At 46.1% G+C, this 26988-nt stretch overlaps 11 non-coding genes across 11 annotated transcripts; all 11 read left to right on the plus strand.

Moving 5' to 3' along the window:
- The first annotated feature begins 1590 nt into the window (after window positions 1-1590).
- Window positions 1591-1664, plus strand: trnat-cgu (transfer RNA threonine (anticodon CGU)). Its single transcript has one exon. It is a non-coding gene; the product is annotated as a tRNA-Thr (tRNA).
- A 1220-nt stretch (window positions 1665-2884) lies between these two features.
- Window positions 2885-2958, plus strand: trnat-cgu (transfer RNA threonine (anticodon CGU)). The gene has a single exon. It is a non-coding gene; the product is annotated as a tRNA-Thr (tRNA).
- Window positions 2959-4550: 1592 nt separating this feature from the next.
- On the plus strand, window positions 4551-4624 carry trnat-cgu (transfer RNA threonine (anticodon CGU)). Its single transcript has one exon. It is a non-coding gene; the product is annotated as a tRNA-Thr (tRNA).
- Window positions 4625-5932: 1308 nt separating this feature from the next.
- On the plus strand, window positions 5933-6006 carry trnat-cgu (transfer RNA threonine (anticodon CGU)). The gene has a single exon. It is a non-coding gene; the product is annotated as a tRNA-Thr (tRNA).
- Window positions 6007-7477: 1471 nt separating this feature from the next.
- Window positions 7478-7551, plus strand: trnat-cgu (transfer RNA threonine (anticodon CGU)). The gene has a single exon. It is a non-coding gene; the product is annotated as a tRNA-Thr (tRNA).
- A 1478-nt stretch (window positions 7552-9029) lies between these two features.
- trnat-cgu (transfer RNA threonine (anticodon CGU)) lies at window positions 9030-9103 on the plus strand. Its single transcript has one exon. It is a non-coding gene; the product is annotated as a tRNA-Thr (tRNA).
- Window positions 9104-12404: 3301 nt separating this feature from the next.
- On the plus strand, window positions 12405-12478 carry trnat-cgu (transfer RNA threonine (anticodon CGU)). Its single transcript has one exon. It is a non-coding gene; the product is annotated as a tRNA-Thr (tRNA).
- Window positions 12479-13697: 1219 nt separating this feature from the next.
- Window positions 13698-13771, plus strand: trnat-cgu (transfer RNA threonine (anticodon CGU)). Its single transcript has one exon. It is a non-coding gene; the product is annotated as a tRNA-Thr (tRNA).
- A 1771-nt stretch (window positions 13772-15542) lies between these two features.
- Window positions 15543-15616, plus strand: trnat-cgu (transfer RNA threonine (anticodon CGU)). The gene has a single exon. It is a non-coding gene; the product is annotated as a tRNA-Thr (tRNA).
- Window positions 15617-19149: 3533 nt separating this feature from the next.
- On the plus strand, window positions 19150-19223 carry trnat-cgu (transfer RNA threonine (anticodon CGU)). The gene has a single exon. It is a non-coding gene; the product is annotated as a tRNA-Thr (tRNA).
- Window positions 19224-26028: 6805 nt separating this feature from the next.
- trnat-ugu (transfer RNA threonine (anticodon UGU)) lies at window positions 26029-26102 on the plus strand. Its single transcript has one exon. It is a non-coding gene; the product is annotated as a tRNA-Thr (tRNA).
- The last annotated feature ends 886 nt before the right edge of the window (window positions 26103-26988 follow it).

The following is a 26988-nucleotide window of genomic DNA, read 5'->3' on the forward strand; positions in this document are numbered from 1 at the left end:
CTCAGATACTGTTGCCTGTATAGCTGATGGGAAATCAGACTGTCACCTGTGTGTTTTGTTTTCTTTAAAGAAAATGTGTATTTTACAAGTTCGTTGTTGTTGTTGAGGAGGAGGAGGACATGTAGTGTGTTGTTGAGGAGGAGGAGGACGAAATGTGGTTTGCCGGCTTATTATGGAGACCTTTGCTGAACGTGTACACCTGAGCTGCACCCAAGGAGAGGCATTCTTTTCAGTTGTTTGCGGGCCTGCTGAACCATGCTCTCAGTGCTGTCTCACTGGGGATGGGGTTACCATTCTGGAAAGACACGTCAGCGCTACAGTCCATGCTATCAGTCAGTGAGCGTAGGTCTCCCGGTCTGCCCCAAGCAGTTACGTGCTTGCCGAGCAGAAACTGCGACACCGTCCGTTAACTTGGCTCGTTGGTCTAGGGTATGATTCTCGCTTCGGGTGCGAGAGGCCCTGGCTTCAACTCCCGGACGAGCCCGCTTGGCCCCGCTTCGCAGTCACTGAAGTGTTCGTTTTTTGGCTCACGTGCTGAAAGGACCAGGGAGGGCGCCATCCTTGACCCGTTTCAAAAGGGGCAAAAAGGAGCACACACTGTTGTCAGCAGTGAGATTCGAACCCACACCTCCAGGGGAGACTGCGACCTGAACGCAGCGCCTTAGACCGCTCGGCCATCCTGACTTCCGGGCAGGGCCCTAGCGCAACGGGTCGCGGTCCAGGAGTGCTTTCCGGAGCCTGAGCTGACCGAAGGACACTAACAAGGTGGAATAAAGCAGGCAGGGGAGGCAGCGATGCTGCCCTCGCCTTGCCCTGAGACATTCAGAATCGGAAAGGGGCGTGGCGAAAGATCTGGGGGCGGAGAAGGTGGGAGGTGGCAAGCCCGGCTCCTCGTTAGTATAGTGGTGAGTATCCCCGCCTGTCACGCGGGATTGCCTGTCATTGGGGGAGCGATAGCAAGCAATAGAGTTAGATATCGAGAGTCATAGATAGATGGATGTATGGACGGCAAGGCAAGCATCTGATTGACAGTGGTCCGTGATCTGCTGTTATGCTACTATGCTACTGACCATTGGGGGAGCGATAGCAAGCAAGAGAGTTAGATATCGAGAGTCATAGATAGATGGATGGATGGATGGACGGCAAGGCAAGCATCTGATTGACAGTGGTCCGTGATCTGCTGTTATGCTACAATGCTACTGACCATTGGGGGAGCGATAGCAAGCAAGAGAGTTAGATATCGAGAGTCATAGATAGATGGATGGATGGATGGACGGAAAGGCAAGCATCTGATTGACAGTGGTCCGTGATCTGCTGTTATGCTACTATGCTACTTACCTAACGTCCAATTCCCATTGCCGCCCCTGGACAGTCGCAACAGGGAGCTTGTTGCTCCCGTCAACCTTACGTTTTCACCTCTGTGTGCTTCCTTTGTTGCAGCCTGCATCCAGATTTTGTTTTGTTTTGTTTTGTTTTGTTTTGTTTTGTTTTGTTTTGTTTTGTTTTGTTTTGTTTTGTTTTGTTTTGTTTTGTTTTGTTTTGTTTTGTTTCTTACGCCTGAGTGTAGGCACTGGGGATTGGGAGAGTCCTGGCACCGTGGCTTAGTTGGTCAAAGCGCCTGTCTCGTAAACAGGAAACCCTGGGTTCGACTCCTAGCAGTGCCTTGGTTTATGTTGGCCTAGGCAATGGAAAGGAAGTTTCTAAACGCTCAATACATTTTTCCAAGATGGCCGTCCGCAGCAAGCAGCTTAAGGTTACTGTAGCCGCAGTCTGGCAAGGTGACCGCCAGAAGTAGAAACAATAACAAGGGGCGGGGGGAAAAGTGGGCCGTCCCTGGGTGGATTCAAACCACCATCCTTTCGGTTAACAGCCGAACACGCTGACCGATTGCGCCACAGACACAGACGGAGGTGTTGTGCTTGCTGCAGTCGTGCAGTTCCTTCACAGTTGCCAGAAATCATTGCCAGCACACGATTTTCTTTGTCGTTGAATGCAACATACGTGACCATTGGGGGAGCGATAGCAAGCAAGAGAGTTAGATATTGAGAGTCATAGATTGATAGCTAGCTAAATAGCTAGATAGATAGCTAGATAGATAGATAGATAGATGGATGGATGGACGGCAAGGCAAGCATCTGATTGACAGTGGTCCGTGATCTGCTGTTATGCTACTATGCTACTGACCATTGGGGGAGCAATAGCAAGCAAGAGAGTTAGATATGTAGAGTCATAGATAGATAGATAGATAGATGGATGGATGGATGGACGGCAAGGCAAGCATCTGATTGACAGTGGTCCGTGATCTGCTGTTATGCTACTATGCTACTGACCATTGGGGGAGCGATAGCAAGCAAGAGAGTTAGATATCGAGAGTCATAGATGGATGGATGGATGGACGGCAAGGCAAGCATCTGATTGACAGTGGTCCGTGATCTGCTGTTATGCTACTATGCTACTGACCATTGGGGGAGCGATAGCAAGCAAGAGAGTTAGATATCGAGAGTCATAGATAGATAGATAGATAGATAGATAGATGGACGGAAAGGCAAGCATCTGATTGACAGTGGTCCGTGATCTGCTGTTATGCTACTATGCTACTTACCTAACGTCCAATTCCCATTGCCGCCCCTGGACAGTCGCAACAGGGAGCTTGTTGCTCCCGTCAACCTTACGTTTTCACCTCTGTGTGCTTCCTTTGTTGCAGCCTGCATCCAGATTTTGTTTTGTTTTGTTTTGTTTTGTTTTGTTTTGTTTTGTTTTGTTTTGTTTTGTTTTGTTTTGTTTTGTTTTGTTTTGTTTTGTTTTGTTTTGTTTTGTTTTGTTTTGTTTTGTTTTGTTTTGTTTCTTACGCCTGAGTGTAGGCACTGGGGAATGGGAGAGTCCTGGCACCGTGGCTTAGTTGGTCAAAGTGCCTGTCTCGTAAACAGGAAACCCTGGGTTCGACTCCTAGCTGTGCCTTGGTTTATGTTGGCCTAGGCAATGGAAAGGAAGTTTCTAAACGCTCAATACATTTTTCCAAGATGGCCGTCCGCAGCAAGCAGCTTAAGGTTACTGTAGCCGCAGTCTGGCAAGGTGACCGCCAGAAGTAGAAACAATAACAAGGGGCGGGGGGAAAAGTGGGCCGTCCCTGGGTGGATTCAAACCACCATCCTTTCGGTTAACAGCCGAACACGCTGACCGATTGCGCCACAGACACAGACAGAGGTGTTGTGCTTGCTGCAGTCGTGCAGTTCCTTCACAGTTGCCAGAAATCATTGCCAGCACACGATTTTCTTTGTCGTTGAATGCAACATACGTGACCATTGGGGGAGCGATAGCAAGCAAGAGAGTTAGATATTGAGAGTCATAGATTGATAGCTAGCTAAATAGCTAGATAGATAGCTAGATAGATAGATAGATAGATAGATAGATGGATGGATGGACGGCAAGGCAAGCATTTGATTGACAGTGGTCCGTGATCTGCTGTTATGCTACTATGCTACTGACCATTGGGGGAGCGATAGCAAGCAAGAGAGTTAGATATGGAGAGTCATAGATAGATAGATAGATAGATGGATGGATGGATGGACGGCAAGGCAAGCATCTGATTGACAGTGGTCCGTGATCTGCTGTTATGCTACTATGCTACTGACCATTGGGGGAGCGATAGCAAGCAAGAGAGTTAGATATCGAGAGTCATAGATGGATGGATGGATGGACGGCAAGGCAAGCATCTGATTGACAGTGGTCCGTGATCTGCTGTTATGCTACTATGCTACTGACCATTGGGGGAGCGATAGCAAGAAAGAGAGTTAGATATGGAGAGTCATAGATAGATAGATAGATAGATGGATGGATGGATGGACGGCAAGGCAAGCATCTGATTGACAGTGGTCCGTGATCTGCTGTTATGCTACTATGCTACTGACCATTGGGGGAGCGATAGCAAGCAAGAGAGTTAGATATCGAGAGTCATAGATGGATGGATGGATGGACGGCAAGGCAAGCATCTGATTGACAGTGGTCCGTGATCTGCTGTTATGCTACTATGCTACTGACCATTGGGGGAGCGATAGCAAGAAAGAGAGTTAGATATGGAGAGTCATAGATAGATAGATAGATAGATGGATGGATGGATGGACGGCAAGGCAAGCATCTGATTGACAGTGGTCCGTGATCTGCTGTTATGCTACTATGCTACTGACCATTGGGGGAGCGATAGCAAGCAAGAGAGTTAGATATCGAGAGTCATAGATAGATAGATAGATAGATAGATAGATGGACGGAAAGGCAAGCATCTGATTGACAGTGGTCCGTGATCTGCTGTTATGCTACTATGCTACTTACCTAACGTCCAATTCCCATTGCCGCCCCTGGACAGTCGCAACAGGGAGCTTGTTGCTCCCGTCAACCTTACGTTTTCACCTCTGTGTGCTTCCTTTGTTGCAGCCTGCATCCAGATTTTGTTTTGTTTTGTTTTGTTTTGTTTTGTTTTGTTTTGTTTTTTGTTTTGTTTTGTTTTGTTTTGTTTCTTACGCCTGAGTGTAGGCACTGGGGAATGGGAGAGTCCTGGCACCGTGGCTTAGTTGGTCAAAGCGCCTGTCTCGTAAACAGGAAACCCTGGGTTCGACTCCTAGCTGTGCCTTGGTTTATGTTGGCCTAGGCAATGGAAAGGAAGTTTCTAAACGCTCAATACATTTTTCCAAGATGGCCGTCCGCAGCAAGCAGCTTAAGGTTACTGTAGCCGCAGTCTGGCAAGGTGACCGCCAGAAGTAGAAACAATAACAAGGGGCGGGGGGAAAAGTGGGCCGTCCCTGGGTGGATTCAAACCACCATCCTTTCGGTTAACAGCCGAACACGCTGACCGATTGCGCCACAGACACAGACGGAGGTGTTGTGCTTGCTGCAGTCGTGCAGTTCCTTCACAGTTGCCAGAAATCATTGCCAGCACACGATTTTCTTTGTCGTTGAATGCAACATACGTGACCATTGGGGGAGCGATAGCAAGCAAGAGAGTTAGATATTGAGAGTCATAGATTGATAGCTAGCTAAATAGCTAGATAGATAGCTAGATAGATAGATAGATAGATGGATGGATGGACGGCAAGGCAAGCATCTGATTGACAGTGGTCCGTGATCTGCTGTTATGCTACTATGCTACTGACCATTGGGGGAGCGATAGCAAGCAAGAGAGTTAGATATGGAGAGTCATAGATAGATAGATAGATAGATGGATGGATGGATGGACGGCAAGGCAAGCATCTGATTGACAGTGGTCCGTGATCTGCTGTTATGCTACTATGCTACTGACCATTGGGGGAGCGATAGCAAGCAAGAGAGTTAGATATCGAGAGTCATAGATGGATGGATGGATGGACGGCAAGGCAAGCATCTGATTGACAGTGGTCCGTGATCTGCTGATATGCTACTATGCTACTGACCATTGGGGGAGCGATAGCAAGCAAGAGAGTTAGATATGGAGAGTCATAGATAGATAGATAGATAGATGGATGGATGGATGGACGGCAAGGCAAGCATCTGATTGACAGTGGTCCGTGATCTGCTGTTATGCTACTATGCTACTGACCATTGGGGGAGCGATAGCAAGCAAGAGAGTTAGATATCGAGAGTCATAGATAGATAGATAGATAGATAGATAGATGGACGGAAAGGCAAGCATCTGATTGACAGTGGTCCGTGATCTGCTGTTATGCTACTATGCTACTTACCTAACGTCCAATTCCCATTGCCGCCCCTGGACAGTCGCAACAGGGAGCTTGTTGCTCCCGTCAACCTTACGTTTTCACCTCTGTGTGCTTCCTTTGTTGCAGCCTGCATCCAGATTTTGTTTTGTTTTGTTTTGTTTTGTTTTGTTTTGTTTTGTTTTTTGTTTTGTTTTGTTTTGTTTTGTTTCTTACGCCTGAGTGTAGGCACTGGGGAATGGGAGAGTCCTGGCACCGTGGCTTAGTTGGTCAAAGCGCCTGTCTCGTAAACAGGAAACCCTGGGTTCGACTCCTAGCTGTGCCTTGGTTTATGTTGGCCTAGGCAATGGAAAGGAAGTTTCTAAACGCTCAATACATTTTTCCAAGATGGCCGTCCGCAGCAAGCAGCTTAAGGTTACTGTAGCCGCAGTCTGGCAAGGTGACCGCCAGAAGTAGAAACAATAACAAGGGGCGGGGGGAAAAGTGGGCCGTCCCTGGGTGGATTCAAACCACCATCCTTTCGGTTAACAGCCGAACACGCTGACCGATTGCGCCACAGACACAGACGGAGGTGTTGTGCTTGCTGCAGTCGTGCAGTTCCTTCACAGTTGCCAGAAATCATTGCCAGCACACGATTTTCTTTGTCGTTGAATGCAACATACGTGACCATTGGGGGAGCGATAGCAAGCAAGAGAGTTAGATATTGAGAGTCATAGATTGATAGCTAGCTAAATAGCTAGATAGATAGCTAGATAGATAGATAGATAGATGGATGGATGGACGGCAAGGCAAGCATCTGATTGACAGTGGTCCGTGATCTGCTGTTATGCTACTATGCTACTGACCATTGGGGGAGCGATAGCAAGCAAGAGAGTTAGATATGGAGAGTCATAGATAGATAGATAGATAGATGGATGGATGGATGGACGGCAAGGCAAGCATCTGATTGACAGTGGTCCGTGATCTGCTGTTATGCTACTATGCTACTGACCATTGGGGGAGCGATAGCAAGCAAGAGAGTTAGATATCGAGAGTCATAGATGGATGGATGGATGGACGGCAAGGCAAGCATCTGATTGACAGTGGTCCGTGATCTGCTGATATGCTACTATGCTACTGACCATTGGGGGAGCGATAGCAAGCAAGAGAGTTAGATATGGAGAGTCATAGATAGATAGATAGATAGATGGATGGATGGATGGACGGCAAGGCAAGCATCTGATTGACAGTGGTCCGTGATCTGCTGTTATGCTACTATGCTACTGACCATTGGGGGAGCGATAGCAAGCAAGAGAGTTAGATATCGAGAGTCATAGATGGATGGATGGATGGACGGCAAGGCAAGCATCTGATTGACAGTGGTCCGTGATCTGCTGTTATGCTACTATGCTACTGACCATTGGGGGAGCGATAGCAAGCAAGAGAATTAGATATCGAGAGTCATAGATAGATAGATAGATAGATAGATAGATGGACGGAAAGGCAAGCATCTGATTGACAGTGGTCCGTGATCTGCTGTTATGCTACTATGCTACTTACCTAACGTCCAATTCCCATTGCCGCCCCTGGACAGTCGCAACAGGGAGCTTGTTGCTCCCGTCAACCTTACGTTTTCACCTCTGTGTGCTTCCTTTGTTGCAGCCTGCATCCAGATTTTGTTTTGTTTTGTTTTGTTTTGTTTTGTTTTGTTTTGTTTTGTTTTGTTTTGTTTTGTTTTGTTTTGTTTTGTTTTGTTTTGTTTTGTTTTGTTTTGTTTCTTACGCCTGAGTGTAGGCACTGGGGAATGGGAGAGTCCTGGCACCGTGGCTTAGTTGGTCAAAGCGCCTGTCTCGTAAACAGGAAACCCTGGGTTCGACTCCTAGCAGTGCCTTGGTTTATGTTGGCCTAGGCAATGGAAAGGAAGTTTCTAAACGCTCAATACATTTTTCCAAGATGGCCGTCCGCAGCAAGCAGCTTAAGGTTACTGTAGCCGCAGTCTGGCAAGGTGACCGCCAGAAGTAGAAACAATAACAAGGGGCGGGGGGAAAAGTGGGCCGTCCCTGGGTGGATTCAAACCACCATCCTTTCGGTTAACAGCCGAACACGCTGACCGATTGCGCCACAGACACAGACAGAGGTGTTGTGCTTGCTGCAGTCGTGCAGTTCCTTCACAGTTGCCAGAAATCATTGCCAGCACACGATTTTCTTTGTCGTTGAATGCAACATACGTGACCATTGGGGGAGCGATAGCAAGCAAGAGAGTTAGATATTGAGAGTCATAGATTGATAGCTAGCTAAATAGCTAGATAGATAGCTAGATAGATAGATAGAAAGATGGATGGATGGACGGCAAGGCAAGCATCTGATTGACAGTGGTCCGTGATCTGCTGTTATGCTACTATGCTACTGACCATTGGGGGAGCGATAGCAAGCAAGAGAGTTAGATATCGAGAGTCATAGATAGATAGATAGATAGATGGATGGATAAATGGACGGCAAGGCAAGCATCTGATTGACAGTGGTCCGTGATCTGCTGTTATGCTACTATGCTACTGACCATTGGGGGAGCGATAGCAAGCAAGAGAGTTAGATATCGAGAGTCATAGATGGATGGATGGATGGACGGCAAGGCAAGCATCTGATTGACAGTGGTCCGTGATCTGCTGTTATGCTACTATGCTACTGACCATTGGGGGAGCGATAGCAAGAAAGAGAGTTAGATATGGAGAGTCATAGATAGATAGATAGATAGATGGATGGATGGATGGACGGCAAGGCAAGCATCTGATTGACAGTGGTCCGTGATCTGCTGTTATGCTACTATGCTACTGACCATTGGGGGAGCGATAGCAAGCAAGAGAGTTAGATATCGAGAGTCATAGATGGATGGATGGATGGACGGCAAGGCAAGCATCTGATTGACAGTGGTCCGTGATCTGCTGTTATGCTACTATGCTACTGACCATTGGGGGAGCGATAGCAAGCAAGAGAGTTAGATATCGAGAGTCATAGATAGATAGATAGATAGATAGATAGATGGACGGAAAGGCAAGCATCTGATTGACAGTGGTCCGTGATCTGCTGTTATGCTACTATGCTACTTACCTAACGTCCAATTCCCATTGCCGCCCCTGGACAGTCGCAACAGGGAGCTTGTTGCTCCCGTCAACCTTACGTTTTCACCTCTGTGTGCTTCCTTTGTTGCAGCCTGCATCCAGATTTTGTTTTGTTTTGTTTTGTTTTGTTTTGTTTTGTTTTGTTTTGTTTTGTTTTGTTTTGTTTTGTTTTGTTTTGTTTTGTTTTTTGTTTTGTTTTGTTTTGTTTTGTTTCTTACGCCTGAGTGTAGGCACTGGGGAATGGGAGAGTCCTGGCACCGTGGCTTAGTTGGTCAAAGCGCCTGTCTCGTAAACAGGAAACCCTGGGTTCGACTCCTAGCTGTGCCTTGGTTTATGTTGGCCTAGGCAATGGAAAGGAAGTTTCTAAACGCTCAATACATTTTTCCAAGATGGCCGTCCGCAGCAAGCAGCTTAAGGTTACTGTAGCCGCAGTCTGGCAAGGTGACCGCCAGAAGTAGAAACAATAACAAGGGGCGGGGGGAAAAGTGGGCCGTCCCTGGGTGGATTCAAACCACCATCCTTTCGGTTAACAGCCGAACACGCTGACCGATTGCGCCACAGACACAGACGGAGGTGTTGTGCTTGCTGCAGTCGTGCAGTTCCTTCACAGTTGCCAGAAATCATTGCCAGCACACGATTTTCTTTGTCGTTGAATGCAACATACGTGACCATTGGGGGAGCGATAGCAAGCAAGAGAGTTAGATATTGAGAGTCATAGATTGATTGCTAGCTAAATAGCTAGATAGATAGCTAGATAGATAGATAGATAGATGGATGGATGGACGGCAAGGCAAGCATCTGATTGACAGTGGTCCGTGATCTGCTGTTATGCTACTATGCTACTGACCATTGGGGGAGCGATAGCAAGCAAGAGAGTTAGATATGGAGAGTCATAGATAGATAGATAGATAGATGGATGGATGGATGGACGGCAAGGCAAGCATCTGATTGACAGTGGTCCGTGATCTGCTGTTATGCTACTATGCTACTGACCATTGGGGGAGCGATAGCAAGCAAGAGAGTTAGATATCGAGAGTCATAGATGGATGGATGGATGGACGGCAAGGCAAGCATCTGATTGACAGTGGTCCGTGATCTGCTGATATGCTACTATGCTACTGACCATTGGGGGAGCGATAGCAAGCAAGAGAGTTAGATATGGAGAGTCATAGATAGATAGATAGATAGATGGATGGATGGATGGACGGCAAGGCAAGCATCTGATTGACAGTGGTCCGTGATCTGCTGTTATGCTACTATGCTACTGACCATTGGGGGAGCGATAGCAAGCAAGAGAGTTAGATATCGAGAGTCATAGATGGATGGATGGATGGACGGCAAGGCAAGCATCTGATTGACAGTGGTCCGTGATCTGCTGTTATGCTACTATGCTACTGACCATTGGGGGAGCGATAGCAAGCAAGAGAGTTAGATATCGAGAGTCATAGATAGATAGATAGATAGATAGATAGATGGACGGAAAGGCAAGCATCTGATTGACAGTGGTCCGTGATCTGCTGTTATGCTACTATGCTACTTACCTAACGTCCAATTCCCATTGCCGCCCCTGGACAGTCGCAACAGGGAGCTTGTTGCTCCCGTCAACCTTACGTTTTCACCTCTGTGTGCTTCCTTTGTTGCAGCCTGCATCCAGATTTTGTTTTGTTTTGTTTTGTTTTGTTTTGTTTTGTTTTGTTTTGTTTTGTTTTGTTTTGTTTTGTTTTGTTTTGTTTTGTTTTGTTTTGTTTTGTTTTGTTTTGTTTTGTTTTGTTTTGTTTTGTTTCTTACGCCTGAGTGTAGGCACTGGGGAATGGGAGAGTCCTGGCACCTTGGCTTAGTTGGTCAAAGCGCCTGTCTCGTAAACAGGAAACCCTGGGTTCGACTCCTAGCAGTGCCTTGGTTTATGTTGGCCTAGGCAATGGAAAGGAAGTTTCTAAACGCTCAATACATTTTTCCAAGATGGCCGTCCGCAGCAAGCAGCTTAAGGTTACTGTAGCCGCAGTCTGGCAAGGTGACCGCCAGAAGTAGAAACAATAACAAGGGGCGGGGGGAAAAGTGGGCCGTCCCTGGGTGGATTCAAACCACCATCCTTTCGGTTAACAGCCGAACACGCTGACCGATTGCGCCACAGACACAGACAGAGGTGTTGTGCTTGCTGCAGTCGTGCAGTTCCTTCACAGTTGCCAGAAATCATTGCCAGCACACGATTTTCTTTGTCGTTGAATGCAACATACGTGACCATTGGGGGAGCGATAGCAAGCAAGAGAGTTAGATATTGAGAGTCATAGATTGATAGCTAGCTAAATAGCTAGATAGATAGCTAGATAGATAGATAGAAAGATGGATGGATGGACGGCAAGGCAAGCATCTGATTGACAGTGGTCCGTGATCTGCTGTTATGCTACTATGCTACTGACCATTGGGGGAGCGATAGCAAGCAAGAGAGTTAGATATCGAGAGTCATAGATAGATAGATAGATAGATGGATGGATAAATGGACGGCAAGGCAAGCATCTGATTGACAGTGGTCCGTGATCTGCTGTTATGCTACTATGCTACTGACCATTGGGGGAGCGATAGCAAGCAAGAGAGTTAGATATCGAGAGTCATAGATAGATAGATAGATAGATGGATGGATAAATGGACGGCAAGGCAAGCATCTGATTGACAGTGGTCTGTGATCTGCTGTTATGCTACTATGCTACTGACCATTGGGGGAGCGATAGCAAGCAAGAGAGTTAGATATCGAGAGTCATAGATAGATAGATAGATAGATGGATGGATAAATGGACGGCAAGGCAAGCATCTGATTGACAGTGGTCCGTGATCTGCTGTTATGCTACTATGCTACTGACCATTGGGGGAGCGATAGCAAGCAAGAGAGTTAGATATCGAGAGTCATAGATGGATGGATGGATGGACGGCAAGGCAAGCATCTGATTGACAGTGGTCCGTGATCTGCTGTTATGCTACTATGCTACTGACCATTGGGGGAGCGATAGCAAGAAAGAGAGTTAGATATGGAGAGTCATAGATAGATAGATAGATAGATGGATGGATGGATGGACGGCAAGGCAAGCATCTGATTGACAGTGGTCCGTGATCTGCTGTTATGCTACTATGCTACTGACCATTGGGGGAGCGATAGCAAGCAAGAGAGTTAGATATCGAGAGTCATAGATGGATGGATGGATGGACGGCAAGGCAAGCATCTGATTGACAGTGGTCCGTGATCTGCTGTTATGCTACTATGCTACTGACCATTGGGGGAGCGATAGCAAGCAAGAGAGTTAGATATCGAGAGTCATAGATAGATAGATAGATAGATAGATAGATGGACGGAAAGGCAAGCATCTGATTGACAGTGGTCCGTGATCTGCTGTTATGCTACTATGCTACTTACCTAACGTCCAATTCCCATTGCCGCCCCTGGACAGTCGCAACAGGGAGCTTGTTGCTCCCGTCAACCTTACGTTTTCACCTCTGTGTGCTTCCTTTGTTGCAGCCTGCATCCAGATTTTGTTTTGTTTTGTTTTGTTTTGTTTTGTTTTGTTTTGTTTTTTTGTTTTGTTTTGTTTTGTTTTGTTTCTTACGCCTGAGTGTAGGCACTGGGGAATGGGAGAGTCCTGGCACCGTGGCTTAGTTGGTCAAAGCGCCTGTCTCGTAAACAGGAAACCCTGGGTTCGACTCCTAGCTGTGCCTTGGTTTATGTTGGCCTAGGCAATGGAAAGGAAGTTTCTAAACGCTCAATACATTTTTCCAAGATGGCCGTCCGCAGCAAGCAGCTTAAGGTTACTGTAGCCGCAGTCTGGCAAGGTGACCGCCAGAAGTAGAAACAATAACAAGGGGCGGGGGGAAAAGTGGGCCGTCCCTGGGTGGATTCAAACCACCATCCTTTCGGTTAACAGCCGAACACGCTGACCGATTGCGCCACAGACACAGACGGAGGTGTTGTGCTTGCTGCAGTCGTGCAGTTCCTTCACAGTTGCCAGAAATCATTGCCAGCACACGATTTTCTTTGTCGTTGAATGCAACATACGTGACCATTGGGGGAGCGATAGCAAGCAAGAGAGTTAGATATTGAGAGTCATAGATTGATAGCTAGCTAAATAGCTAGATAGATAGCTAGATAGATAGATAGATAGATGGATGGATGGACGGCAAGGCAAGCATCTGATTGACAGTGGTCCGTGATCTGCTGTTATGCTACTATGCTACTGACCATTGGGGGAGCGATAGCAAGCAAGAGAGTTAGATATGGAGAGTCATAGATAGATAGATAGATAGATGGATGGATGGATGGACGGCAAGGCAAGCATCTGATTGACAGTGGTCCGTGATCTGCTGTTATGCTACTATGCTACTGACCATTGGGGGAGCGATAGCAAGCAAGAGAGTTAGATATCGAGAGTCATAGATGGATGGATGGATGGACGGCAAGGCAAGCATCTGATTGACAGTGGTCCGTGATCTGCTGATATGCTACTATGCTACTGACCATTGGGGGAGCGATAGCAAGCAAGAGAGTTAGATATGGAGAGTCATAGATAGATAGATAGATAGATGGATGGATGGATGGACGGCAAGGCAAGCATCTGATTGACAGTGGTCCGTGATCTGCTGTTATGCTACTATGCTACTTACCTAACGTCCAATTCCCATTGCCGCCCCTGGACAGTCGCAACAGGGAGCTTGTTGCTCCCGTCAACCTTACGTTTTCACCTCTGTGTGCTTCCTTTGTTGCAGCCTGCATCCAGATTTTGTTTTGTTTTGTTTTGTTTTGTTTTGTTTTGTTTTGTTTTGTTTTGTTTTGTTTTGTTTTGTTTTGTTTTGTTTTGTTTTGTTTTGTTTTGTTTTGTTTTGTTTTGTTTTGTTTTGTTTCTTACGCCTGAGTGTAGGCACTGGGGAATGGGAGAGTCCTGGCACCGTGGCTTAGTTGGTCAAAGCGCCTGTCTCGTAAACAGGAAACCCTGGGTTCGACTCCTAGCAGTGCCTTGGTTTATGTTGGCCTAGGCAATGGAAAGGAAGTTTCTAAACGCTCAATACATTTTTCCAAGATGGCCGTCCGCAGCAAGCAGCTTAAGGTTACTGTAGCCGCAGTCTGGCAAGGTGACCGCCAGAAGTAGAAACAATAACAAGGGGCGGGGGGAAAAGTGGGCCGTCCCTGGGTGGATTCAAACCACCATCCTTTCGGTTAACAGCCGAACACGCTGACCGATTGCGCCACAGACACAGACAGAGGTGTTGTGCTTGCTGCAGTCGTGCAGTTCCTTCACAGTTGCCAGAAATCATTGCCAGCACACGATTTTCTTTGTCGTTGAATGCAACATACGTGACCATTGGGGGAGCGATAGCAAGCAAGAGAGTTAGATATTGAGAGTCATAGATTGATAGCTAGCTAAATAGCTAGATAGATAGCTAGATAGATAGATAGAAAGATGGATGGATGGACGGCAAGGCAAGCATCTGATTGACAGTGGTCCGTGATCTGCTGTTATGCTACTATGCTACTGACCATTGGGGGAGCGATAGCAAGCAAGAGAGTTAGATATCGAGAGTCATAGATAGATAGATAGATAGATGGATGGATAAATGGACGGCAAGGCAAGCATCTGATTGACAGTGGTCCGTGATCTGCTGTTATGCTACTATGCTACTGACCATTGGGGGAGCGATAGCAAGCAAGAGAGTTAGATATCGAGAGTCATAGATAGATAGATAGATAGATGGATGGATAAATGGACGGCAAGGCAAGCATCTGATTGACAGTGGTCTGTGATCTGCTGTTATGCTACTATGCTACTGACCATTGGGGGAGCGATAGCAAGCAAGAGAGTTAGATATCGAGAGTCATAGATAGATAGATAGATAGATGGATGGATAAATGGACGGCAAGGCAAGCATCTGATTGACAGTGGTCCGTGATCTGCTGTTATGCTACTATGCTACTGACCATTGGGGGAGCGATAGCAAGCAAGAGAGTTAGATATCGAGAGTCATAGATGGATGGATGGATGGACGGCAAGGCAAGCATCTGATTGACAGTGGTCCGTGATCTGCTGTTATGCTACTATGCTACTGACCATTGGGGGAGCGATAGCAAGAAAGAGAGTTAGATATGGAGAGTCATAGATAGATAGATAGATAGATGGATGGATGGATGGACGGCAAGGCAAGCATCTGATTGACAGTGGTCCGTGATCTGCTGTTATGCTACTATGCTACTGACCATTGGGGGAGCGATAGCAAGCAAGAGAGTTAGATATCGAGAGTCATAGATGGATGGATGGATGGACGGCAAGGCAAGCATCTGATTGACAGTGGTCCGTGATCTGCTGTTATGCTACTATGCTACTGACCATTGGGGGAGCGATAGCAAGCAAGAGAGTTAGATATCGAGAGTCATAGATAGATAGATAGATAGATAGATAGATGGACGGAAAGGCAAGCATCTGATTGACAGTGGTCCGTGATCTGCTGTTATGCTACTATGCTACTTACCTAACGTCCAATTCCCATTGCCGCCCCTGGACAGTCGCAACAGGGAGCTTGTTGCTCCCGTCAACCTTACGTTTTCACCTCTGTGTGCTTCCTTTGTTGCAGCCTGCATCCAGATTTTGTTTTGTTTTGTTTTGTTTTGTTTTGTTTTGTTTTGTTTTGTTTTGTTTTGTTTTGTTTTGTTTTGTTTTGTTTTGTTTTTTTGTTTTGTTTTGTTTTGTTTTGTTTCTTACGCCTGAGTGTAGGCACTGGGGAATGGGAGAGTCCTGGCACCGTGGCTTAGTTGGTCAAAGCGCCTGTCTCGTAAACAGGAAACCCTGGGTTCGACTCCTAGCTGTGCCTTGGTTTATGTTGGCCTAGGCAATGGAAAGGAAGTTTCTAAACGCTCAATACATTTTTCCAAGATGGCCGTCCGCAGCAAGCAGCTTAAGGTTACTGTAGCCGCAGTCTGGCAAGGTGACCGCCAGAAGTAGAAACAATAACAAGGGGCGGGGGGAAAAGTGGGCCGTCCCTGGGTGGATTCAAACCACCATCCTTTCGGTTAACAGCCGAACACGCTGACCGATTGCGCCACAGACACAGACGGAGGTGTTGTGCTTGCTGCAGTCGTGCAGTTCCTTCACAGTTGCCAGAAATCATTGCCAGCACACGATTTTCTTTGTCGTTGAATGCAACATACGTGACCATTGGGGGAGCGATAGCAAGCAAGAGAGTTAGATATTGAGAGTCATAGATTGATAGCTAGCTAAATAGCTAGATAGATAGCTAGATAGATAGATAGATAGATGGATGGATGGACGGCAAGGCAAGCATCTGATTGACAGTGGTCCGTGATCTGCTGTTATGCTACTATGCTACTGACCATTGGGGGAGCGATAGCAAGCAAGAGAGTTAGATATGGAGAGTCATAGATAGATAGATAGATAGATGGATGGATGGATGGACGGCAAGGCAAGCATCTGATTGACAGTGGTCCGTGATCTGCTGTTATGCTACTATGCTACTGACCATTGGGGGAGCGATAGCAAGCAAGAGAGTTAGATATCGAGAGTCATAGATGGATGGATGGATGGACGGCAAGGCAAGCATCTGATTGACAGTGGTCCGTGATCTGCTGATATGCTACTATGCTACTGACCATTGGGGGAGCGATAGCAAGCAAGAGAGTTAGATATCGAGAGTCATAGATAGATAGATAGATAGATGGATGGATAAATGGACGGCAAGGCAAGCATCTGATTGACAGTGGTCCGTGATCTGCTGTTATGCTACTATGCTACTGACCATTGGGGGAGCGATAGCAAGCAAGAGAGTTAGATATCGAGAGTCATAGATAGATAGATAGATAGATGGATGGATAAATGGACGGCAAGGCAAGCATCTGATTGACAGTGGTCCGTGATCTGCTGTTATGCTACTATGCTACTGACCATTGGGGGAGCGATAGCAAGCAAGAGAGTTAGATATCGAGAGTCATAGATAGATAGATAGATAGATAGATAGATGGACGGAAAGGCAAGCATCTGATTGACAGTGGTCCGTGATCTGCTGTTATGCTACTATGCTACTGACCATTGGGGGAGCGATAGCAAGCAAGAGAGTTAGATATCGAGAGTCATAGATAGATAGATAGATAGATGGATGGATAAATGGACGGCAAGGCAAGCATCTGATTGACAGTGGTCCGTGATCTGCTGTTATGCTACTATGCTACTGACCATTGGGGGAGCGATAGCAAGCAAGAGAGTTAGATATCGAGAGTCATAGATAGATAGATAGATAGATGGATGGATAAATGGACGGCAAGGCAAGCATCTGATTGACAGTGGTCCGTGATCTGCTGTTATGCTACTATGCTACTGACCATTGGGGGAGCGATAGCAAGCAAGAGAGTTAGATATCGAGAGTCATAGATAGATAGATAGATAGATGGATGGATAAATGGACGGCAAGGCAAGCATCTGATTGACAGTGGTCCGTGATCTGCTGTTATGCTACTATGCTACTGACCATTGGGGGAGCGATAGCAAGCAAGAGAGTTAGATATCGAGAGTCATAGATAGATAGATAGATAGATAGATAGATGGACGGAAAGGCAAGCATCTGATTGACAGTGGTCCGTGATCTGCTGTTATGCTACTATGCTACTTACCTAACGTCCAATTCCCATTGCCGCCCCTGGACAGTCGCAACAGGGAGCTTGTTGCTCCCGTCAACCTTACGTTTTCACCTCTGTGTGCTTCCTTTGTTGCAGCCTGCATCCAGATTTTGTTTTGTTTTGTTTTGTTTTGTTTTGTTTTGTTTTGTTTTGTTTTGTTTTGTTTTGTTTTGTTTTGTTTTGTTTTGTTTTGTTTTGTTTTGTTTTGTTTTGTTTTGTTTTGTTTTGTTTCTTACGCCTGAGTGTAGGCACTGGGGAATGGGAGAGTCCTGGCACCTTGGCTTAGTTGGTCAAAGCGCCTGTCTCGTAAACAGGAAACCCTGGGTTCGACTCCTAGCAGTGCCTTGGTTTATGTTGGCCTAGGCAATGGAAAGGAAGTTTCTAAACGCTCAATACATTTTTCCAAGATGGCCGTCCGCAGCAAGCAGCTTAAGGTTACTGTAGCCGCAGTCTGGCAAGGTGACCGCCAGAAGTAGAAACAATAACAAGGGGCGGGGGGAAAAGTGGGCCGTCCCTGGGTGGATTCAAACCACCATCCTTTCGGTTAACAGCCGAACACGCTGACCGATTGCGCCACAGACACAGACAGAGGTGTTGTGCTTGCTGCAGTCGTGCAGTTCCTTCACAGTTGCCAGAAATCATTGCCAGCACACGATTTTCTTTGTCGTTGAATGCAACATACGTGACCATTGGGGGAGCGATAGCAAGCAAGAGAGTTAGATATTGAGAGTCATAGATTGATAGCTAGCTAAATAGCTAGATAGATAGCTAGATAGATAGATAGAAAGATGGATGGATGGACGGCAAGGCAAGCATCTGATTGACAGTGGTCCGTGATCTGCTGTTATGCTACTATGCTACTGACCATTGGGGGAGCGATAGCAAGCAAGAGAGTTAGATATCGAGAGTCATAGATAGATAGATAGATAGATGGATGGATAAATGGACGGCAAGGCAAGCATCTGATTGACAGTGGTCCGTGATCTGCTGTTATGCTACTATGCTACTGACCATTGGGGGAGCGATAGCAAGCAAGAGAGTTAGATATCGAGAGTCATAGATAGATAGATAGATAGATGGATGGATAAATGGACGGCAAGGCAAGCATCTGATTGACAGTGGTCCGTGATCTGCTGTTATGCTACTATGCTACTGACCATTGGGGGAGCGATAGCAAGCAAGAGAGTTAGATATCGAGAGTCATAGATAGATAGATAGATAGATGGATGGATAAATGGACGGCAAGGCAAGCATCTGATTGACAGTGGTCCGTGATCTGCTGTTATGCTACTATGCTACTGACCATTGGGGGAGCGATAGCAAGCAAGAGAGTTAGATATCGAGAGTCATAGATAGATAGATAGATAGATGGATGGATGGACGGAAAGGCAAGCATCTGATTGACAGTGGTCCGTGATCTGCTGTTATGCTACTATGCTACTTACCTAACGTCCAATTCCCATTGCCGCCCCTGGACAGTCGCAACAGGGAGCTTGTTGCTCCCGTCAACCTTACGTTTTCACCTCTGTGTGCTTCCTTTGTTGCAGCCTGCATCCAGATTTTGTTTTGTTTTGTTTTGTTTTGTTTTGTTTTGTTTTGTTTTGTTTTGTTTTGTTTTGTTTTGTTTTGTTTTGTTTTGTTTTGTTTTGTTTTGTTTTGATTTGTTTTGTTTTGTTTCTTACGCCTGAGTGTAGGCACTGGGGAATGGGAGAGTCCTGGCACCGTGGCTTAGTTGGTCAAAGCGCCTGTCTCGTAAACAGGAAACCCTGGGTTCGACCCCTAGCAGTGCCTTGGTTTATGTTGGCCTAGGCAATGGAAAGGAAGTTTCTAAACGCTCAATACATTTTTCCAAGATGGCCGTCTGCAGCAATCAGCTTAAGGTTACTGTAGCCGCAGTCTGGCAAGGTGACCGCCAGAAGTAGAAACAATAACAAGGGGCGGGGGGAAAAGTGGGCCGTCCCTGGGTGGATTCAAACCACCATCCTTTCGAATAACAGCCGAACACGCTGACCGATTGCGCCACAGACACAGACGGAGGTGTTGTGCTTGCTGCAGTCGTGCAGTTCCTTCACAGTTGCCAGAAATCATTTCCAGCACACGATTTTCTTTGTCGTTGAATGCAACATACGTGACCATTGGGGGAGCGATAGCAAGCAAGAGAGTTAGATATTGAGAGTCATAGATTGATAGCTAGCTAAATAGCTAGCTAAATAGCTAGATAGATAGATAGATGGATGGATGGATGGACGGCAAGGCAAGCATCTGATTGACAGTGGTCCGTGATCTGCTGTTATGCTACTATTCTACTGACCATTGGGGGAGCGATAGCAAGCAAGAGAGTTAGATATTGAGAGTCATAGATTGATAGCTATCTAGATAGCTAGATAGATAGATAGATAGATAGATAGATGGATGGATGGAAGACAAGGCAAGCATCTGATTGACAGTGGTCCATGATCTGCTGATATGCTACTATTCTACTGACCATTGGGGGAGCGATAGCAAGCAAGAGAGTTAGATATCGAGAGTCATAGATAGATAGATAGATAGATAGATAGATGGATGGATGGATGGACGGCAAGGCAAGCATCTGATTGACAGTGTTCCGTGATCTGCTGTTATGCTACTGACCATTGGGGGAGCGATAGCAAGCAAGAGAGTTAGATATCGAGAGACATAGATACATAGAAAGATAGATGGATGGATGGATGGACGGCAAGGCAAGCATCTGATTGACAGTGGTCTGTGATCTGCTGTTATGCAACTATGCTACTGACCATTGGGGGAGCGATAGCAAGCAAGAGAGTTAGATATCGAGAGTCATAGATAGATGGATGGATGGATGAACGGCAAGGCAAGCATCTGATTGACAGTGGTCCGTGATCTGCTGTCATGCTACTATGCTACTGACCATTGGGGGAGCGATAGCAAGCAAGAGAGTTAGATATCAAGAGTCATAGATAGATAGATAGATAGATGGATGGACGGCAAGGCAAGCATCTGATTGACAGTGGTCCGTGATCTGCTGTTATGCTACAATGCTACTGACCATTGGGGGAGCGATAGCAAGCAAGAGAGTTAGATATTGAGAGTCATAGATAGATAGATAGATAGATGGATGGATGGATGGACGGCAAGGCAAGCACCTGATTGACAGTGGTCCGTGATTTGCTACTATGCTACTGACCATTGGGGGAGCGATAGCAAGCAAGAGAGTTAGATATCAAGAGTCATAGATAGATAAATAGATAGATGGATGGATGGACGGCAAGGCAAGCATCTGATTGACAGTGGTCCGTGATCTGCTGTTATGCTACTATGCTACTGACCATTGGGGGAGCGATAGCAAGCAAGAGAGTTAGATATCAAGAGTCATAGATGGATAGATAGATAGATGGATGGACGGCAAGGCAAGCATCTGATTGACAGTGGTCCGTGATCTGCTGTTATGCTACTATGCTACTGACCATTGGGGGAGCGATAGCAAGCAAGAGAGTTAGATATCGAGAGACATAGATACATAGAAAGATAGATGGATGGATGGATGGACGGCAAGGCAAGCATCTGATTGACAGTGGTCTGTGATCTGCTGTTATGCAACTATGCTACTGACCATTGGGGGAGCGATAGCAAGCAAGAGAGTTAGATATCGAGAGTCATAGATAGATGGATGGATGGATGGACGGCAAGGCAAGCATCTGATTGACAGTGGTCCGTGATCTGCTGTCATGCTACTATGCTACTGACCATTGGGGGAGCGATAGCAAGCAAGAGAGTTAGATATCAAGAGTCATAGATAGATAGATAGATAGATGGATGGACGGCAAGGCAAGCATCTGATTGACAGTGGTCCGTGATCTGCTGTTATGCTACAATGCTACTGACCATTGGGGGAGCGATAGCAAGCAAGAGAGTTAGATATTGAGAGTCATAGATAGATAGATAGATAGATGGATGGATGGATGGACGGCAAGGCAAGCACCTGATTGACAGTGGTCCGTGATTTGCTACTATGCTACTGACCATTGGGGGAGCGATAGCAAGCAAGAGAGTTAGATATCAAGAGTCATAGATAGATAAATAGATAGATGGATGGATGGACGGCAAGGCAAGCATCTGATTGACAGTGGTCCGTGATCTGCTGTTATGCTACTATGCTACTGACCATTGGGGGAGCGATAGCAAGCAAGAGAGTTAGATATCAAGAGTCATAGATGGATAGATAGATAGATGGATGGACGGCAAGGCAAGCATCTGATTGACAGTGGTCCGTGATCTGCTGTTATGCTACTATGCTACTGACCATTGGGGGAGCGATAGCAAGCAAGAGAGTTAGATATCGAGAGACATAGATAGATAGATAGATAGATGGATGGATGGATGGACGGCAAGGCAAGCATCTGATTGACAGTGGTCTGTGATCTGCTGTTATGCAACTATGCTACTGACCATTGGGGGAGCGATAGCAAGCAAGAGAGTTAGATATCGAGAGTCATAGCTAGATGGATGGATGGATGGACGGCAAGGCAAGCATCTGATTGACAGTGGTCCATGATCTGCTGTTATGCTACAATGCTACTGACCATTGGGGGAGCGATAGCAAGCAAGAGAGTTAGATATCAAGAGTTATAGATAGATAGATAGATAGATGGATGGACTGCAAGGCAAGCATCTGATTGACAGTGGTCCGTGATCTGCTGTTATGCTACTATGCTACTGACCATTGGGGGAGCGATAGCAAGCAAGAGAGTTAGATATTGAGAGTCATAGATAGATAGATAGATAGATAGATGGATGGATGGATGGACGGCAAGGCAAGCACCTGATTGACAGTGGTCCGTGATTTGCTACTATGCTACTGACCATTGGGGGAGCGATAGCAAGCAAGAGAGTTAGATATCAAGAGTCATAGATAGATAAATAGATAGATGGATGGATGGACGGCAAGGCAAGCATCTGATTGACAGTTGTCCGTTATCTGCTGTTATGCTACTATGCTACTGACCATTGGGGGAGCGTTAGCAAGCAAGAGAGTTAGATATCGAGAGACATAGATACATAGAAAGATAGATGGATGGATGGATGGACGGCAAGGCAAGCATCTGATTGACAGTGGTCTTTGATCTGCTGTTATGCAACTATGCTACTGACCATTGGGGGAGCGATAGCAAGCAAGAGAGTTAGATATCGAGAGTCATAGATAGATGAATGGATGGATGGACGGCAAGGCAAGCATCTGATTGACAGTGGTCTGTGATCTGCTGTTATGCAACTATGCTACTGACCATTGGGGGAGCGATAGCAAGCAAGAGAGTTAGATATCGAGAGTCATAGATAGATAGATAGATAGATGGATGGATGGACGGCAAGGCAAGCATCTGATTGCAAGATAGGCTTATCGTAAAGCCATCAGAGGACGTAATGAACCGGAAAGCCAACTGGACAGAAGCCGGTTTGTAAAGAAGAACCAGAACCCAAAGGACACGCGCTACGCGCACCTAACGGCCAACGTCCAATTCCCATTGCAGCCCCTGGACAGTCGCAACAGGGAGCTTGTTGCTCCCGTCAACCTTACGTTTTCACCTCTGCGTGCTTCCTTTGTTGCAGCCTGCATCCAGATTTTGTTTTGTTTTGTTTTGTTTTGTTTTGTTTTGTTTTGTTTTGTTTTGTTTTGTTTTGTTTTGTTTTGTTTTGTTTTGTTTTGTTTTGTTTTGTTTTGTTCCTTACGCCTGAGTGTAGGCACTGGGGAATGGGAGAGTCCTGGCACCGTGGCTTAGTTGGTCAAAGCACCTGTCTTGTAAACAAGAAACCCTGGGTTCGACTCCCAGCAGTGCATTGGTTTATGTTGGCCTAGGCAATGGAAAGGAAGTATCTAAACGCTCAATACATTTTTGCAACATGGCCGTCCGCAGCAAGCAGCTTAAGGTTACTGTAGCCGCAGTCTGGCAAGGTGACCGCCAGAAGTAGAAACAATAACAAGGGGCGGGGGGAAAAGTTGGCCGTCCCTTGGTGGATTCAAACCACCATCCTTTCGGTTAACAGCCAAACGCGCTGAGCGATTGCACCACAGAGACAGACAGAGGTGTTGTGGTTGCTGCAGTCGTGCAGCTCCTTCACAGTTGCCAGAAATCATTTCCAGCACACGATTTTCTTTGTCGTTGAATGCAACATACGTGACCATTGGGGGAGCGATAGCAAGCAAGAGAGTTAGATATCGAGAGTCATAGATAGATAGCTAGCTAGCTAGATAGCTAGCTAGCTAGATGGATGGATGGATGGATGGACGGCAAGGCAAGCATCTGATTGACAGTTGTCCGTGATCTGCTGTTATGCTACTATGCTACTGACCATTGGGGGAGCGTTAGCAAGCAAGAGAGTTAGATATCGAGAGACATAGATACATAGAAAGATAGATGGATGGATGGATGGACGGCAAGGCAAGCATCTGATTGACAGTGGTCTGTGATCTGCTGTTATGCAACTATGCTACTGACCATTGGGGGAGCGATAGCAAGCAAGAGAGTTAGATATCGAGAGTCATAGATAGATGAATGGATGGATGGACGGCAAGGCAAGCATCTGATTGACAGTGGTTCTTGATCTGCTGTTATGCTACTATGCTACTGACCATTGGGGTAGCGATAGCAAGCAAGAGAGATAGATATCGAGAGTCATAGATAGATAGATAGATGGATGGATGGCAAGGCTAGCATCTGATTGACAGTGGTCCGTGATCTGCTGTTATGCTACTATGCTACTGACCATTGGGGGAGCGATAGCCAGCAAAGAGAGTTAGATATCGAGAGTCATAGATAGATAGATAGATAGATAGATAGACGGCAAGGCAAGCATCTGATTGACAGTGGTCCGTGATCTGCTATTATGCTACTATCGGCAGCAGCAGCTGCAGTCTTGGTGCCGTCAACCTTACGTTTACACCTCTGTGTGCTTCCTTTGTTGCAGCCTGCATCCAGATTTTGTTTTGTTTTGTTTTGTTTTGTTTTGTTTTGTTCCTTACGCCTGAGTGTAGAGTCATAGCTAGCTAACTAGCAAGCGAGAGTTAGATATCGAGAGTCATAGATAGATAGATAGATAGATAGATAGATAGATAGATAGATAGATAGATAGATAGATAGATGGATAGATGGATGGACGGCAAGGCAAGCATCTGATTGACAGTGGTCCGTGATCTGCTGTTCTGCTACTGTTGGCAGCATCTTGGCTTAGTTGGTTAAGGTGCCTGTTTAGCAAACAGGAGATCCTGGGTTTGAATCCCAGCAGTGCCTTAGGTGGGCTTTATGTGCACCTTGTGAAGCTTGTGCTTTATATTTGTTGTGTTATGAGTGTGTATTGTGGTGACCACTATCCCCTGCTGGTGCTGTTGTGCATACATGGTTCCAGGTGAGGATGTGGTGGACTACAGATGACCTAATTTATGGAATGGATATAAAAGGAGAAAGGGAAGAGGAACAGGAGAAATGAGACGCCATGGTGGGGGAATACTTCAACCGCGGATTCATTGCACAAAAGACTGTTAAATTAATCTTTCGCCCACTTTGGAAGTCTTGACCATAATGGACATGTTATAATCAACACTTCCATGATTTCCACGGCACCTCAGCGTCGGTTGTGATATGAACTGGTAAAGGACTGGGGGAACTTCATTGTGGACTTTGTATCGCCACCATTTGTAATAGTGTCTGATTTGTTATGACTTTTGTTGTCCTTCCTTTTTCATGATCTTTTTGCTCATCTTAAATGTGCTGTAATTTATTCCAAATACATTTCATTGTGCTAGGATACACACATTTGTATCAGTTGTTTGAGTTGTTTGCTGTCACATTATTCGTTGTGTGCAGGTTGGGAGGGGCTGTTAAATATCCCACCCGAACTGTTACATCAACCCTTAGTTTTAGCAAGATAGGCTAATAGTAAAGCCATTGGAGGACGTTATGAAGCGGAAAGCCAACAGGACAGATGACAGTTTTTAAAGAAGAACCAAAACCCAAAGGACATCCCTGCGTGGGCTACGCGCACCTAACGGCCGATGTCGAATTCCCATTGCCACCCGCGGGACAAGCTCACCAGGAAGCTTGTTGCTCCCATCAACCTTACGTGTACACCTCTGTGTGCTTCCTTTGTTGCAGCCTGGATCCACACTTTGTTTTGTTTTGTTTCTTTATTTTGTCTAATGCATTTTCAGTTATTTTCAATGTATTTGACTTTTTTGTTGGTGTGCAGTTTTTGCTTTTATCACGTTTTGTTTATTTGATTTGAGCACATTTATTTTAAAAGTTAATTGTTTTAGTTTTGTTAAAATCACAAAGATTTTAAAATTTTTAAGTGATTTTAAGGATTGATATGTCAATGTTTTTAATCATAAGTATTAAAAATTGAATTGTTTTTATTGATGAAAAGAAAATACTAAATCCAATAAAATAGTATTTGTTTTGTTTTGTTTTGTTTTGTTTTGTTTTGTTTTGTTTTGTTTTGTTTTGTTTTGTTTTGTTTTGTTTTGTTTTGTTTTGTTTTGTTTTGTTTTGTTTTGTTTTGCTCCTTACCCCTGAGTGTAGGCACTGGGGAACAGGGGAGTACTGGCGCTGTGGCTTAGTTGGTCAAAGCACCTATCTTGTAAACAGGAAACTCTGGGTTTGAATCCCAGCAGTGCCTTGGTTTATGTTGATCTAGGCAATGTAAAGGAAGCTTCTAAAACCTCCTTAGACTTTAGCAAGATGGCCGTCCACAGCAAGCAGCATAAGGTTACTGTGGCTGAAGGAAAGCCGCAGTCTGGCAAGCTGACCGCCCGAAGTAGAAATAATAACAGGGGGTGGGGGGAAAAGGGGGCCCTCCCTGGGTGGATTCTAAAGGTCAACAGCTAATCGATTACACCACAGAGACAGACAAAGGTGTTCCTGCTGACACGTTTGAAGAAGGGCAAAAGGAACACTGGATATGTCAGAAGTGGGACTTGAACTCCAGAGGAGACTGCAACATGAACGCAGCCTCTTAGACTGCTCGGACATCCTGACCACTCGGCAGGGTACTAGGAATGCGAGTAGTGGTCCAGGATTGCCTTCCGCAGCCTGAGCTGACCGAAGGACACTCACAAGGTGGAATAAAGTAGGCAGGTGAGGCAGGGATGCTGCCCTCACCTTGCTCTGACAAATTTAGAACCGTAAAAGGACGTGGCGGAAGATGTGGGGGCAGCAGGGGCACCAGGGGCAGCTCCTCATTAGTATAGTGGTGAGTATGTCTACCTGTCTTGCGGGAGACCGGGGATTGATTCCGGGGAGTGGTGGGGGAAGCCTACACAAAGGACTTGAGAACAAGAAAGAGAAAGGTGTGCAAACTGATGTCACACTGTGCAACGTTAATTAGCAACAGGAAGTACTTGATGGCAATGATAACGTGGAGCACTCTCCACTGCAGATCCCAAGCTCTCTTTTCAGCAGTGGCTGATACACACTGTGCCATACTGGCTCCCCCTTCCCCTCCTCCCCCCCAGCCTGTCCCTCCAGGGCATGTCAGTTAGCGGCAAGAGCTGCGTTTGGTGCCG

The sequence above is a fragment of the Amia ocellicauda genome, chromosome 2, assembly GCF_036373705.1.
Source record: "Amia ocellicauda isolate fAmiCal2 chromosome 2, fAmiCal2.hap1, whole genome shotgun sequence".
NCBI lineage: Eukaryota > Metazoa > Chordata > Actinopteri > Amiiformes > Amiidae > Amia > Amia ocellicauda.